The sequence below is a fragment of the Macaca fascicularis genome, chromosome 6, assembly GCF_037993035.2.
Source record: "Macaca fascicularis isolate 582-1 chromosome 6, T2T-MFA8v1.1".
NCBI lineage: Eukaryota > Metazoa > Chordata > Mammalia > Primates > Cercopithecidae > Macaca > Macaca fascicularis.
In genome coordinates this window covers 139,319,122-139,335,840 of record NC_088380.1, presented here as the reverse complement: position 1 = coordinate 139,335,840, position 16,719 = coordinate 139,319,122, and positions in this window count along the sequence as shown.

The following is a 16,719-nucleotide window of genomic DNA, read 5'->3' as shown; positions in this document are numbered from 1 at the left end:
AATCAATTTTCTCATGGTAACATAATACATTTTCACGTAGGATTTGGGGTATAAAACCACAGGAAACATAAACATAACAGGAAAATATAAAGAAGGAAAAAATATCACCTGAAATCACCATTAACATTTTGAAATATCCTTTCCCTGTCTCCCATATGTGCATGTATATTTATGCTTTAAAATAAGAAAGCAATGCGGAGTCATGCTATGTTTTTAAACCTTCATTTGTTCCACAGATAGGTATTGAGCACATAGTTTGTGCCAGGACTTTTTTGTGTGTGTGCTAAGATGCATCAGTTAGCAAGACAGATTTAAACACCTGTGACCTAGTGGGGCTCTTACGTTGGAGGAGAACAGAAGCATATGGTGAATTCGAAAACTATACGATATGCTAAATAAATGCTATGAAAAAAGCACAGCGGGGTAAAATGGATGAGAGGCAGGTTGCAATTTTGGTCTGGGCAGTCAGGATAGTACTCATTGTGAAAGTGACATTTAAGCAAAGACTTGAAGGAGATCAGGGAGTTCTGTAGATGGGGAAGAGGTTTCTAGTTGAGGGAACTGCCTGGCAGAGGTAGAATCAGTTCCTTAATTAAAAATGCACGCCGGGCATGATGGCTCACACCTCTAATCCCAGCACTTTTGTAGGCTGAGGTGGGCGGATGACCTGAGGTCAGGAGTTCGAGACCAGCCTGGCCATCATGGTGAACTCCGTCTCTACTTAAATATACAAAAATTAGCTGGTCGTGTTGGCACACGCCTGTAATTCCAGCTACTCCGGAGGCTGAGGCAGGTGAATCACTTGAACCCAGGAGGTGGAGGTTGCAATGAGCTGAGATCGCACTACTGCACTCCAGCCTGGGTGACAAGAGCAAACCCTGTCTCATAAATAAATAAATAATAAATAAATGCAGTACTACAAATATATATAACCAGAAGCAGCATATTGTAGTAGCTAAGAAAACAAAGACTCTGGAGTCAACATTCCACACTTGAATTCTGGCTCTACCTTGGGCAATGGCTTGACTTCTCTGTGCCTCAGCTTTCTTGTCTGTAAAGGAATGATGAAAATCGTACTTACCTGCTCAGATGGTTGAAAGGATTAAGTGAGAAAATAAACACGAAAGACTTAGCGTAATGCTTGGCTTACAGTAATAACTCGAATTATTAGTAGTAATATAGTCACTACTATTAGTATTACTGAAAAAGAAAAGAGAAGACTAAAATGTGAAGGGTCCCCTTTCCCCAATCCAGTCCCCAGGGGAAATTTCTGAATTCAGCCCTATCTCCAAGATGCAAACAATTTAAACATGCTCCCTTCACTTTATATTGTGAGCATTCCCCCCAATGACAATAGCTAGTCTTCAAAAACATACAACTTTTAATGATAGCATCAAATAAATGTAGTATTATACTTTGTTTTCTTATTCTTCATTGTTCATATTGTTTCTAGTTTTTAATTCTTATAAATGATGCTGTTGATATACAAGACTTTGTGCACCTTTCTGGGTAATTCCTTAGGATAGCCTCCGAGGAGTAGAATTAGTAGGGCATGCACCTTCATGCCCAACACCATCACACCCAGCTAATTTTTAATTTTTATTTTGCCCAAGTTTGTCTCAAACTCCTGGCCTCAAGTGAGCCTTCCACCTCAGCCTCCAAAGATTACAGGTGTGAGTCACTCCATCTAGCCTTGCCCCCCCACCCTTTTTCTTTTCTCTCTTTTGAGATGGAGTTTCACTTTTGTTGCCCAAACTGGAGTGCAATGGCGCAATCTTGGCTCACTGCAACCTCCGCCTCCCAGGTTCAAGCGATTCTGCTGCCTCAGCCTCCCAAGTAACTGGGATTACAGGCACGTGCCACCACACCCAGCTAATTTTTTATTTTTAGGAGAGATGGAGTTTCGCCATGTTGACCAGGCTGGTATCAAACTCCTGACCTCATGTGATCCACCCACCTTGGCCTCCCAAGATGTTGGGATTATAGGCGTGAGCCACTGTACCTGGCCTACCTTACCCATTCTTTAAACCCACCTCAAGGCCCACCCCTGTAAAGCCTTCTGCCTCAGGTGTATCATGCTCTACGTTCCTCAATAATTTATTTCAGCAAATATCTATTGGATATCTTTGGGTGCAAGGCTGTAAGCCAGATACTCTGGGAAGAAGACACAACCTCCCTTTGAAGAGCTTACTGCTTAGTGGAGAAGAGAAAAACATTAAATACAACTGATTATGTGACATAGCCAAATGAAATGAATGCTCCAGGTACTTACCAGAGCAAGTGGAGGGCTGGGGGTGAAGGGGTGGGGAAGGGTGGGGAAGAGGGAGGTCTGGAGCATCTCCAAGAGGCAGGCTATGAGAACAGGATAGGTGAAAGCTTGAAAGTGGGATTGTGGGCCGGGCGCAGTGGCTCATGCCCGTAATCCCAGCACTTTGGGAGGCCAAAGTGGTTGGATCATGAGGTCAGGAGATTGAGACCATTCTGGCTAACACGGTGAAACTCGGTCTCTACTAAAAATACAAAAAAATTAGCCAGGCGTGGTGGCGGGCACCTGTAGGCCTAGCTACTTGGGAGGCTGAGGCAGGAGAATGGTGTGAACCCAGGAGGCGGAGCTTGCAGTAAGCCAAGATAGTGCCACTGCACTCTAGACTGGGCAACAAAAAAGAAAGTGGGACTGTGAAGGCTGAATTCTGGGTAAAGAGTATCCAGTGTGTTTGAAGTTGAGGGTGTGTGCCAGGGATATAGAAAAATACAATGTTGGAAAAGTAATCTGGGGTGATGGGTGAAGGGCCTTAAATGGTAGTTTGGACTTTACCCTGTTTGCAGTAGAATGTCATTGAGAGCTTGCTTTCTTCTTTTTAAAAAGTGGCTTTATTTTCTGATTATAAATTAATAATAATGTTTTTTCCAATTCTCAATAGTTTCTAAAATATAAAAAGAATATATCACATGTTAGAGAACCACTTGATATTTTTTAGTTTATGCTGTGAGGAGTTTTTCTCTGTACATCCATAGATATGTACACAACCATCTACACCATTTGGTACGCATGGGATTAGACTGCATGTTGCTAATAACCCACGTTGCTGTAGTCAAGGCTCTTGTGGCGAATGGGCGGAAGAGGGGACCCTGGAGAGGTAGTGGCAGGGTCCTGTGGAAGATGGTAGGGCTTACCAAGCTCGGACAGTGGATGGGGGCCAACGATACTTCAAAAACAGAACTTGCATTATATTGCCTTGTTTTCACTTTTAAAGTTATATTCCCTTTGTTGTAATTTTCATTTCAATAGCTATTTTTTATATTTTATTTTCCTAGCTTTTTCTGGGCCAATTGTTGTGTTCCTTGAAAAGTCATTTCCATGATCTCATAGGTGGTGAAGCCTCAACTTGGACTTTTGTTACCATCTCCTGTCTCCAAGAAGAGAGATGAGGGAGAGCACTCCTCTGTTAAAGATCATTATTGATTTATGTGGTTCGAACTAATTTTAACTATGATTGTAACCCCCCAATGGGTTTACCTTGCCTACTGCCTAGACAGAGCTGATTTATCAAGACAGGGGAATTGCAATGGAGAAAGAGTAATTCACACAGAGCTAGATTTATGCAAGAAGACCAGAGTTTCTTTATTACTCAGATCAGTCCCCCTGAGAATTTAGGGACTGGAGTTTTTAAGGATAATTTGGTGGGTAGGGGGCCAGTGAATTGGGAGTTCTGATTGGTCAGGTCAGAGATGAAATCACAGGGAGTTGAAGCTGTCCTCTTGCACTGAGTCAGTTCCTGAGTAGGGGCTACAAGACCAGATGAACCAGCTTACCAGTCTGGGTGGTGCCAGCTGATCCATCAAGTTCAGGGTCTGCAAAATGTCTCAAGAACTGATCTTAGGCTTCACAATAGTGACGTTATCCCCAGGGGCAATTTGGGGCGGTTTAGAATCTTGCAGCCTCCAGCTGCATGACTTCTAAACCATAATTTCTAATCTTTTGGCTAATTTGTTAGTTCTACAAAGGCAGTCTAGTTCATTTTGAGAAAGGGCTGCTACCGTCTTTGTTTCAAACTATAAATTATAAACTAAGTTTCTCCCAAAGTTAGTTTGGCCTATGCTCAGGAATGAACAAGGACAACTTGGAGGTTGGAGGCAAGATGGAGTTAGTAAGGTCAGATGTCTTTCACTGTCTCAGTTATAATTTTGCAATGGCGGTTTCATGATTGCTAAGAATAGACAAGAATCAAATACTGATTGAACAGGAATTGCTAGTACAAGCAGTTTATTGACAGTGCTTAACAGGCTTCAGGCTCTGAGTTACATAAAGAAATTTGGCCAAGGTCACAGTTAATTGGCTGAGCTCAAACTGGAACCCCAGGCTACCTGCCTATGCTCATTTACTGTGCAAAGTTAGGTCACTCATTATTTAAAATTGATATTCTGAATGTTTAATAAATAAAGTAGGGAAAAGCTCCTCACAAATGCCTCACTTAAACTTTTATTTATGCTTGTGCTTCTGAACATACTCTGCTTTAATATTTTAAGTGATAAGTTTATAGGTTGAGCAAACATTACAGTGAGGATGCCGATGACATCCAGTTCCTCAGGCTGTTTTTCAGTTTTGATGCCCTGTTGCCAGTGAGGCCAGAAAATCAATTCTTCCAGTGACCCAGGAGTTTGCCCACAACATTAGGAAAATCAAATATAAAATGTATATTTATAACAAAGGTAAAATTCCATAATGTGTCTTGAACATGGAGAATGAAATAGGAAGGTTATTTGTTCTTATCTTGGTATCTTAAATATGAAGCAGATCAGGGTAGAGGCCCTCTGTAATTCTTAAAGCTACAATATTTAAATATGAAATAAAATAATTTCATAATCTTATACTATGTTACATTATATTTATATTAAATATATAATTACATTTATATTATTATTATTACTTTTGAGACGAAGTCTCGCTCTTGTCCCCCAGGCTGGTGTGCGATGGCACGATCTTGGCTCACTGCAACCTCTGCCTCCTTGGTTCAAGTGATTCTCTTGCCTCAGCCTCCCGAGTAGCTGGGATTACAGGTGCCTGCCGACTGGATTTTTGTATTTTTAGTAGAGACAGGGTTTCCACCATGTTGTTCAGGCTGGTCTTGAACTCCTGGCCTCAGGTGATCTGTCCACCTCGGCCTCCCATAGTGCTGGGATTACAGGCATGGGCCATCACGCCTGGCCTCCTATTCTATTCTATTCTATTCTATTCTATTCTATTCTATTCTATTCTATTCCTTATTCCAATCCACACTACCCTCTGAACCCCATGCCTAGGCTCCGCCAAGAGCTGTAGCCGATGCTTAATGTTTGTGAATGTCTTCTCCCCTACCATGGCAGTGCAAGTTGGCTCCTTCCATTGGGTTTATCCATCGCAGCCTGCTACCTGTGCCCCCTGGTGTCTCAGCAATACATCATCATCTGTAAAGAAGAGTTCCTCCGGCCCTAGGAGGCAGGAGCTCCAGGGACTTGAGGGGGATGGGCTGCCCAGCAGTGGCTGTAAAGGGACTTTGCCCAGATATCAAGCTTTTGTGGTCACAACTTCCGGAACAAATCGTGCTTTGTTCTTGCTTCCAGTCCAGGGGAAGCAAGAGTGGCCTCTCTCATTCCTGCAGCTCGTTAAGCCCACTTCTTTCTAAGGTCAAAATAACTTTATTTCTAAATCTGAGTGAAAGTGTCAGCTCACGTGTTTCCGCAGTAGACTGAGTTTTTGACTCTGCAGTTCATTTTTCAGGCTGCTGCTTCTCTGATTGCTCAGACTATTGCTTGGTTGCTAAGTAGGGAGCCACAGGCCTGGTCCACAGAAACTTGGAAAGCTGTGTCCTGACTTCATGAATCTCCAGCAGTTGGTGCCCTTTGCTACCCGTCTTTAGTAACCCATTCAGTCCCTTGCATTCTCAGGTATGACGTGTTTTTTGTTTGTGGTTTTTTTGAGATGGAGTCTTGCTCTGTCGCCAGGGCGGAGTGCAGTGGCACAATCTCGGCTCACTGCAACCTCTGCCTCCTGGGTTCGAGCGATTCTCCTGCCTCAGCCTCCAAGTAGTTAGGACTATAGGCACGTACCACCATGCTGGGCTAATTTTTTGTATTTTAGTAGAGATGGGATTTTACCATGTTGGCCAGGATGGTCTTGAACTCCTGACCTCATGATCTGTCTGCCTCGGCCTCCCAAAGTGCTGGGATTATAGGCATAAGCCACTGTGCCTGGCCTGAGTTTTTATTTAAACGAGTCTACCTGCCCCCCTGCCCCTGGGACATTTGGGGGGTCAGTTTTTCTTTTTCTTTTTTTTTCTTTTAATGGGCAACACTTCATTCCATAAAATAGAATACGTGTTCCCTGGGGTCAGCTTTTCTTTCATGTGGGACAGTGTCTGAATGAGGAAGGGCCTAATCTGAGAGGCCTGCAAAATGTTGGTCTTTTATTGTTGTTGTTGTTATTGTTTGAGACAGAGTCTTGCTATGTTGCCTGGGCTTGTCTGGAACTGCTGGGCTAAAGTGATCCTCCTGCCTCAGCCTTCTGAGTTGCTGAGATGATAGGCACCTGTCCATGTGCCTGGCTCAAAGTGCTGTTTTTTTGTTTTTGTTTTTATACTTTAAGTTCTAGGGTACATGTGCACAACGTGCAGGTTTGTTACATAGGTATACATGTGTCATGTTGGTTTGCTGCACCCATTAACTCATCATTTACATTAGGTATTTCTACTAATCTAATGCTATCCCTCCTCCTGGCCCCCACCCTCTGACAGGCCCTGGTATGTGATGTTCCCTGTGTCTAAGTGTTCTCATTGTTCAGTTCCCACCTGTGAGTGAGGACATGCGGTGTTTGATTTTCTGTCCTTGTGATAGTTCACTCAGAATAATGGTTTCCAGCTTCATCCATGTCCCTGCAAAGGACATGAACTTTTTTATGGCTGCATAGTATTCCATGGTATATATGTGCCACATTTTCTTAATTCAGTCTATCATTGATGGACATTTGAGTTGGTTCCTAGTCTTTGCTATTGTGAATAGTGCCACAATAAATATACATGTGCATGTGTCTTTATAGTACCATGATTTATAATCCTTTGGGTATATACTCATTAATGGAATTGCTGGGTCAAATGGTATTTCTAGCTCTAGATCCTTGAGGAATTACCACACTGTCTTCCACAATGGTTGAACTAGTTTACAGTCCCACCAACAGTGTAAAAGTGTTCCTATTTCTCCACATCCTCTCCAGCATCTGTTGTTTCCTGACTTTTTAATGATTGCCATTCTATCTGACGTGAGTTGGTATCTCATTGTGGTTTTGATATGCATTTCTCTGATGACCAGTGATGATGAGCATTTTTTCATGTGTCTGTTGGGTGCATAAATGTCTTCTTTTGAGAAGTGCCTGTTCATATCCTTTGCTCACTTTTTGATGGGGTTGTTTGTTTTTTTCTTATAAATTTGTCTAAGTTCTTTGTAGATTCTGGATATTAGCCCTTTGTCAGATGAGTAGATTGCAAAAATTTTCCCCATTCTGTAGGTTGCCTGTTCACTCTGGTGGTAGTTTCTTTTGCTGTGCAGAAGGTCTTTTGTTTAATTAGATCCCATTTGTCTATTTTGGTTTTTGTTGCCATTGCTTTCGGTGTTTTAGTCACGAAGTCCTTGCCCATGCCTATGACCTGAATAGTATTGCCTAAGTTTTCTTCTAGGGTTTTTATGGTTTTAGGTCTAACATTTAAGTCTTTAAGCCATCTTGAATTAATTTTTGTGTAAGGTGTAAGGAATGGATCCAGTTTCAGCTTTCTAGATATGGCTAGCCAGTTTTTTTAGCATCATTTATTAAATAGGGAATCCTTTCCCCATTTCTTGTTTTTGTCAGGTTTATCAAAGATCAGATGGTTGTAGATGTGTGGTGTTACTTCTGAGGCCTCTGTTCTGTTTCATTGGTCTATATGTCTGTTTTGGTAACAGTACCATGCTGTTTTGGTTACTGTAGCCTTGTAGTATAGTTTGAAGTCAGGTAGCATGATGCCTCCAGCTTTGTTCTTTTTGCTTAGGATTGTCTTGGCAATGTGGGCTCTTTTTTGGTTCCATATGAACTTTAAAGTAGTTTTTTCCATTTCTGTGAAGAAAGTCATTGGTAGTTTGAATCTATAAATTACCTTGGGCAGTATGGCCATTTTCACGATATTGATTATTTCTATCCTGAGCATGGAATGTTCTTCTATTTTTTTGTGTCCTCCTTTATTTCGTTGAGCAGTGGTTTGTAGTTCTCCTTGAAGAGGTCCTTACATCCCTTGTAAGTTGGATTCCTAGGTATTTTATTCTCTTTGTAACAATTGTGAATGGGAGTTCAATCATGATTTGGCTCTCTGTTTGTCTGTTACTGGTGTATAGGAATGCTTGTGATTTTTGCATATTGATTTTGTATTCTGAGACTTTGCTGAAGTTGCTTATCAGCTTAGGGAGATTTGGGGCTGAGGTGATGGGGTTTTCTAAATACACAATCATGTCATCTGCAAACAGGGACAATTTGACTTCCTCTTTTCATAATTGAATACCCTTTATTTCTTTCTCTTGCCTGATTGCCCTGGCCAGAACTTCCAACACTTTGTTGAATTGGAGTGGTGAGAGAGGGCATCCCTGTCTTGTGCCAGTTTTCAAAGGGAATGCTTCCCGTTTTTGCCCATTCAGTATGATATTGGCTGTGGGTTTTTCATAAATAGCTCTTATCATTTTGAGATATGTTCCATCAACACCTGGTTTATTGAGAGTTTTTAGCATGAAGGGCTGTTGAATTTGTTGAAGGCCTTTTCTGCATCTGTTGAAATAATCATGTGGTTTTTGTCGTTGGTTCTGTTTATGTGATAGATTATATTTATTGATTTGCGTATGTTGAACCAGCCTTGCATCCCAGGGATGAAGTCGACTTGATCGTGGTGGATAAGCTTTTTAATGTGCTCCTGGATTTTGTTTGCCAGTATTTTATTGAGGATTTTCGCATTGATATTCATCAGGGATATTGGTCTAAAATTCTCTTTTTTTGTTGTGTCTCTACCAGGCTTTGGTATCAGGATGATGCTGGGCCTCGTAAAATGAGGTAGGGAGGATTCCTTCTTTTTCTTTCTTTCTTTTTTTTTTTTTTTTGAGACTGAGTCTCACTCTGTCGCCCAGGCTGGAGTGCAGTGGCCGGATCTCAGCTCACTGCAAGCCCCGCCTCCCAGGCCATTCTCCTGCCTCAGCCTCCTGAGTAGCTGGGACTACAGGTGCCCGCTACCCCACCAGGCTTTTTTGTATTTTTTTTTTTTTTTTTTTTTTTTTAGTAGAGACGGGGTTTCACCGGGTTAGCCAGGATGGTCTTGATCTCCTGACCTCGTGATCCGCCCATCTCGGCCTCCCAAAGTGCTGGGATTACAGGCTTGAGCCACCGCGCCTGGCCAGATTCCTTCTTTTTCTATTGATTGGAATAGTTTCAGAAGGAATGGTACCAGCTCCTCTTTGTACCTCTGGTCCTCAGCAAGTGTAAAAGGACAGAAATCACAACAAACTGTCTCTCAGACTACAGTGCAATCAAATTAGAACTCAGGATTAAGAGACTCACTCAAAACCACACAACTACATGGAAACTGAACAACCTTCTCCTGAACGACTACTGGATAAATAACGAAATGAAGGCAGAAATAAAGAGGTTCTTTGAAACCAATGAGAACAAAGATACAATGTACCAGAATCTCTGGGACACATTTAAAGCAGTGTGTATAGGGAAATTTATAGCACTAAATGCCCACAAGAGAAAGCAGGAAAGATCTAAAATCGACACCCTAACATCACAATTGGAAGAACTAGAGAAGCAAGAGCAAACAAATTCGAAAGCTAGCAGAAGGCAAGAAATAACTAAGATCAGAGCAGAACTGAAGAAGAGACACGAAAAACCCTTCAAAAAGTCAATGAATCCAGGAGCTGGTTTTTTGAAAAAATCAACAAAATTGATAGAGTGCTAGCAAGACTAATAAAGAAGAAAAGACAGAAGAATCAAATAGATGCAGTAAAAAATGATAAAAGGGATATCACCACCGATCCCACAGAAATCAAAGTGCTGTTTTAACCATTTCTTTAGTTATGAAATGGAGTCCCTGCTTGGTCAAGGTGGATGAATCAGCATCTCAGAGGTCAGACTTCTATTCCATGCAGTTTCCCATTGTATTAGTCTGTTGTCACTCTGCTGATAAATACATGCCCAAGACTGGATAATTTTAAAGAAAAAGAGGTTTAGTGGACTTACAGTTCCACATGGTTAGGGAGGCCTCACAATCCTGGTGGAAGGTAAAAGGCATGTCTCACCTGGAGGCAGGCAAGAGGAAACTTGTGCAAGGAAACACCCCTTTATAAAACTATCAGATCTCGTGAAACTAATTCAAAATCACGAAAACAGCACAGGAAAGACCCATCCCCGTGATTGAATTACCTCCCACGAGGTCCCTCCCATGACATGTGGAAATTTTGGGAGCTACAATTTAAGAAGAGATTTGGGTGGGGACACAGCCAAACCATATCACCCATGCAGATGGGCTTGGAGATTACAGCACCAAATGTCTGGGAATGTGAAATCCACCAACAACATTCCTCACTGCAACAACATTGTCCTGGCTTTAGAGATGACAGGTAGAAATAACGCAATTATCCCCTCAACTCTTGTTGTACTAGTGTACCAGGTTTGCTTGTTTTTAGAGATGGAATCTTACTATGTTGCCCAGGCTGGGTTTGGAACTCCTGGACTCAAATGATCCTCTGGCCTCAACCTCTCAAGTAGCTGGCACTACAAGCATGTGTCACTGCACCAGGCTGAGGATACCATGCTTAATTTGCCCTCTATTTAGCAACTTGGTTAAAGGTAGGAAAAAATCATTAAACATCAGCTTATCAGGTTTCCTGTTCAATGCTTCTAAGAGCTAATTCGCAGAGAGCTTAAAATAATTTGAAGTAAGCTGTAGTAAAAGACTGAATGTCAGGTGTTGATTGAGAATCTCCTTTCTAGAGAGGAGGTGTTTTGGGGAGGAGTCAAGCTAGGTCTGTGTGGTAGAGGCAGCAGGACATGAGGTGGGCAGCAGGATGGGTAGGCAGCCAGAAGGTCTAGAGATTCTCAGAAGATCTGCTTGCTTGCCACTTTGAGACCATCAGCTACGTAAATATTGGAGAGTTTTATTTACAGCCTTCAGAGGAATAATTTGTGACACTGAACAATGAGCAAGAAACAGGAAGGTGAACTCTACCTTTGAGGGTGTGTGGTCTGGGGAAGAAGTCATTGATAGTACTGATTTTACTTACCTAACTAAGCGTCAATGAAATATTGGCAATGCTAAATGAAAACAGGAATGAATACAGGTCTCTTTTCAGCTACCTATTCCCAGGTGGCCCAAGTTCCAAGGAGTAAGATTCTGTGTCCTCATCAGTTGGGGTATAGCTCTAAATATTTGATAAATATTTATAATGATTAAATGGCAACAGTTTGTCATGTAGTAGTGACTGTGGTCACTTTGAGGTTTTTTGTTTGTTTGTTTGTTTTCAGAATGGGGTCCCAGGTTACTGTCTATATACCTTATGTTCTATAACTATTGATAATGATAAAACAGTAACAATTCATCACATGGCAGATATTCTCATCATATCAGAAGGCAGCTAGGCACACCACTATAACCACTATAACCATTATGCCACCAACACCATTCTCATCACTTGGATTTTTCCTTTTCAAAATGGAACCAAAGGTTACTGTCTACATACCTGACTCTCATCCTAGGGTGACAGTGAACACCTTGGATATGTTACAGTAGGTTGAAGTGGTTTGAGTCTCATGATTTCAGGAGCTAGAAGTGGGGCCGTGGAGACAGATGTTTTTCTGGAACTTTTCAGATTGTAAACTCCTGGTTACCTGTTACCTTCCCAGATGTTGGTGAATGGAAGTGAGCATAGCACAGTTAGCAGCACAAACATTTCCACCACTAACCTTTAGGCAGGGAAGGATTCTCCCCTAGAGCGCTCAGAGGGAGTGGGACCCTGCTGACACCTTGATTGGGGACCTCTGGTCTCCGTAACTGTAACAGAGTAAGTTGCTGTTGTTTTAAGCCACTCGGTTTGCAGGAATTTATTATGGCAGCTACAGGACTTCAGTTCCAGATAAAAATGACTGGAGCAAGAGCAAGGAACAGCAACAACAGCAAAACACAGATTACGCTGGGGGCACTTAGCAGGAGGAAAGCCTCTGTTTCCCCCAGAATAAGTTTCTGTCTCTAAAACAGAAACTCGAGCATTTGTTTCTTAGTGGTAAGAGGCTAGAGGCTGAGGCTTGGTTATTTATGCATGGCACTGTGTTTCTTCCTCTTTTCTTCCTTCTCCAATCTTTGTCTTCATTAGCGATGATGATAGAATTTCCTGGGCAAAATAATCCTCTATTTTTTAACTGGAAAATTTTGGCAAAATGTCACAATGTTCTAGTGTCCTAAAAGCTCAACATGCTGGGGCTTAGGAACTTTCCAGGGGAGAGACAATAAGACCACAGTCTGCACAGAGCCTTCTGTGTGGCTGTGACAGCGAGGACAAAAACAATCACATTCATGTTGTTCATTAGGATGGGGCTTTTTTGCTGCTGCTTTTTTGTGGTAGTTTTTCACTATTCAGTCTAAATTTGTAAAGACCATTGTTTGTTTCCATTAAGGGAAACTGTTTATGTCTCAAAGTTAACCCATCTTAGGCCCTATTTGTTATTTTCCTTTCAGAAGATGTAGTGAGTTAGATGGTAGCCCCCTAAAGATATGTCTATGTCTTAGAACCAGTTAATGTGACCTTATTTGGAGAAAGGATCTTTGTAGATGTAATTAAATTAAGGATCTCGAGATAAGAACATTCTAGGTATCCAGGCAGGCCCTAAATCCAATGACAAGTGTCTTATAAGAGACAGAAGAGGAGGGCCAGGCACGGTGGCTCACACCTGTAATCCTAGCACTTTGGGAGGCTGAGGTAGGCAGATTATTTGAGGCAGACCAGTCTGGCCCACATGGTGGAACCCCATCTCTACTAAAAATACAATAATTAGCCAGGTGGTAGTGGTGCACGCCTGTAATCTCAGCTACTCAGGAGGCTGAGGCAGGAGAATCGCTTGAGCCTGGGAGGTGGAGGTTGCAGTGAGCTGAGATTGCACCACTGCACTCCAGTCTGGGTGACAGAGTGAGACCCTGTCTCAAAACAAAAACAAAAATAAAAACAAAACAAAACAAAAAAACAAAAAGAAAGAGAGGAGAAGACGCAGTGGGAGAAATGGAGAAGGCCATATGAAGATGGAGGCAGAGATGGGAGCGATGCTGCCAAGAAAGCCCAGGAACATCTGCAGCCACCTAAAGCCGGAAGAATTGAGGAAGGATTCTCCCCTAGAGCCTTCTGAGGGACCAAGACCCTGCTGATACCTTGACCTCCTGGCCCCAGAACTGTGAGAGAATAATTTTCTGTTGTATTAAGTTATCCAGTTTGCAGTATTTTGTTATGGCAGCTACAGAAAACAAATACCGAAGGTTAGAAGGAAATGGTGGGTTTACTCAAATCTTGCTGGAATGGAAGATTCTATCCTGAAATATGAGTGGCATTCCTCAGGCCTTTGAACTCAGATGACCTGAGGCTGTGAGGAGATCTGGCCCAGGCATGTCTCAACTAAAGCTATGACTTTGGCTGCATTTTGGAGAGTCTTGATGTGTGGATCACATTTTAGGAGCAAAACTTCCCTATAGCATAAAGGTATTCAGACTCCAAGGAAGGCTCCTTATTCTACATGGTGTTTTATGTGATAAGACAGGCCAGCAGTCATCTTTTTTTTTTTTTTTTTTTTTTGAGACAGAGTTTAACTTTTGTTGCCCAGGCTGGAGTGCAATGGCATGATCTGGGTTCACTGCAACCTCCGCCTCCCGGGTTCAAGTGATTCTCCCGGCTCAGCCTCCTGAGTTGCTGGGACTACAAGTGCCCGCCACCACGCCCGGCTAACTTTTTGTGTTTTTAGTAGAGATGGGGTTTCGCCATATTGGTCAGGCTGGTCTCAAACTCCTGACCTCAGGTGATCCACCCACCTCAGCCTCCCAGAGTTCTGGGGTTACAGGCGTGAGCCATCACACCCAGCCCAGCAGTTGCTTTTTATAGCCCTTGGGAGGGGTGTTTCTTATTAGTTCCTTTGAAAAACTCCTGGTCCCTGCCTCCTCCTCCACCCATGCACTTTCTGGCACCCCACCACCACCCTGCACGGCCTGCATCTTTCTGGAATCATCTTCCATGTGGTATTCCAGGTAGCCATCACCAAGCTGATAGAGCTGACAAACTAGATGAAACACCTTAGTACTTCCAGTTCAGAACTCAAAATATAAAGGATAATAGGTGGCAGCTCTTGTCTTCTGTGAAACCATTTCCTGGTGGAGAAGATACGTATATAAACAGAGATCTGTGGGAAGATGTGCTCATGGAGAGACAGTGGGGTTGGTGGGGGTGCAGTGGCTCACTCCTGTAATCCTGGCACTTTGGGAGGCTGAGGCAGGTGGATCACTTGAGGACAAGAGTTCGAGACCAGCCTGGCCAACATGGTGAAACTTTGTCTCTATTAAAAATACAACACTTAGCTTGGCGTAGTGGTATGCACCCGTAATCCCAGCTACTTGGGAGACTGAGACAGGAGAATCGCTTGAACCTGGGAGGAGGAGGTTGCAGTGAGCCGAGATTGCACCACTGTACTCTAGCCTGGGTGAGAGAGCAAGACACTGTCTCAAAAAAAAAAAAAAAAAAAAAAAAAGAAAGAAAGAAAGAAAGGATAGATGGGGGATCTTTTAGCTGTCTGGGACACCCAGAGGAGGAGCACTTTTCCTTGGGAGAGTCTGAAAGCATTTTGAGAAGACATGACCTTGAAGCTGAGACCAGGAGCTCTGCAAGCTGAGATGGGGGAGGAAATCATTCCTGGCAGAGGAGCATAAGCAAAGGCATATAGTGTGTTTGTGGAACAGCGAGAAGTACAGGGTAACAGATCAGGGATGAGGATGGGGCATGAGTGAGTGCAGAAACAGGTTGAAGAGGGTGGTTGGTGCCAGACCATTAAGGGCCTTACACATCCTTGATGACTCAAGCTGAACATGTCCCAACTGAACTGGTTATCTTCTTCCCTAACCCTCCTTCCCCTCCCCCAGGGTTCTGCAGCTCAAAAAAGGCACCATCACCCACCCAATCTGGGTCTGGCAGAGACCTGGGCATCCATTGTGATTATTCTTCCCCTTCTTTAGTACCTCCTGAATCCCTCCTGCTCTCTCCATTCTTATGCCAGACCATCATCACCTCAGCCTGGACATCTGCTGCAGTCCTCCCTCCCGTCTCCCCATTGTACCCAATCTCCTTGCTCCCAGTCTGGCTTGCCTCCACACTCTGTTTTCTACTTACAGCCGGAGCATTCCATTTAGAAAACAGATTTAACCATATCACTTGGCTGTCTGTGTAAAACTCCGTTAGCTCCGTAAACTCCAATGGCTCACAAAGCCCTCTATGATATAGCTTCTGATCAAAACCATGCATGCACAGAGGAGCTTGGAATGGAAAGTGGTAGTGTCCTGACACTGGGATCCCCACTCCCAGGCTTCCTCCCCATAGGACTTCTTTTGGCCAGTTCTGGGTTTTAGTACTCCTGGTGATGATCTCCATATCCCCTAATAGTATACTTATGTACTTATACTGATGTTTGTTGATTTATCAATCATAAAGTAGTTGATTTAGCCTACTCTAACAAATAAGGGTTTTTGTTTTGTTTTGTTTTGTTTTGTTTTTTGGGAAGGGTCTCCCTCTGTCATCCACGCTGGAGTGCAGTGGTGCAATCAAGGCTCGCTGCAACTTCAAACTCCTGAGCTCAAGTGCTTCTTCCCTGCCTCAGCCTCCCAAGTAGCTGGTACAGGCACACACAATGACGGCTGGCTAATTTTTAAATTTTTTTAAGAGATGCTGTCTTGCTATGTTGTCCAGGCTGGTCTTGTCTGGCCTCAAGTGACCTTCCCACTTTCGGCTTCCCAAAGTGTTGGGATTACAGGCATGAGCCATCGTGCTTGGCTTTGTCTCTCCAGAGGATTCCTGGTTCCTCCTCCGGTCTCTTCTCAAATTTCAAAAAATATACTTAAACCTCAATGTCTGTCTTCATCAGTCTTGAACTTTTGACTTGCCACTTAGTAAGATGGAAACTTTAGAGCTCCTACCCTCCCATCCACCTTCTGTGACCCAACCGTTCCTTGACTCTATCTTGGCATACATCATGGAGTTTGGTAACATTTACACTTTGTTTAGCTATAGTAAAATCCTCTAAGTTCTTCCGAAGAAAAAAAGTCAACTTTGCAATAACCATGAAAAATGGTGTTGGTTGGGTGTGGTGGCTCACGCCTGTGATCCCAGCACTTTGGGAGGCCGAGGCAGGTGGATCACTTGAGGTCAAGAGTTCGAGACTAGCCTGGCCACCATGGTGAAACCCCTTCTCTACTAAAAATACAAAAATTAGCAGGGTGTGGCAGTGCATGCCTGCAGTCCCAGCTACTTGGGAGGCTGAGGCAGGAGAATCACTTGGACCCAGGAGACTGAGGTTGCAGTGAGCTGAGATGGCACCACTGCACTCCAGCCTGGGCAACGGAGCGAGACTCTAATCTAAAAAAAAAAAAAAAACAAAGAAAAGAA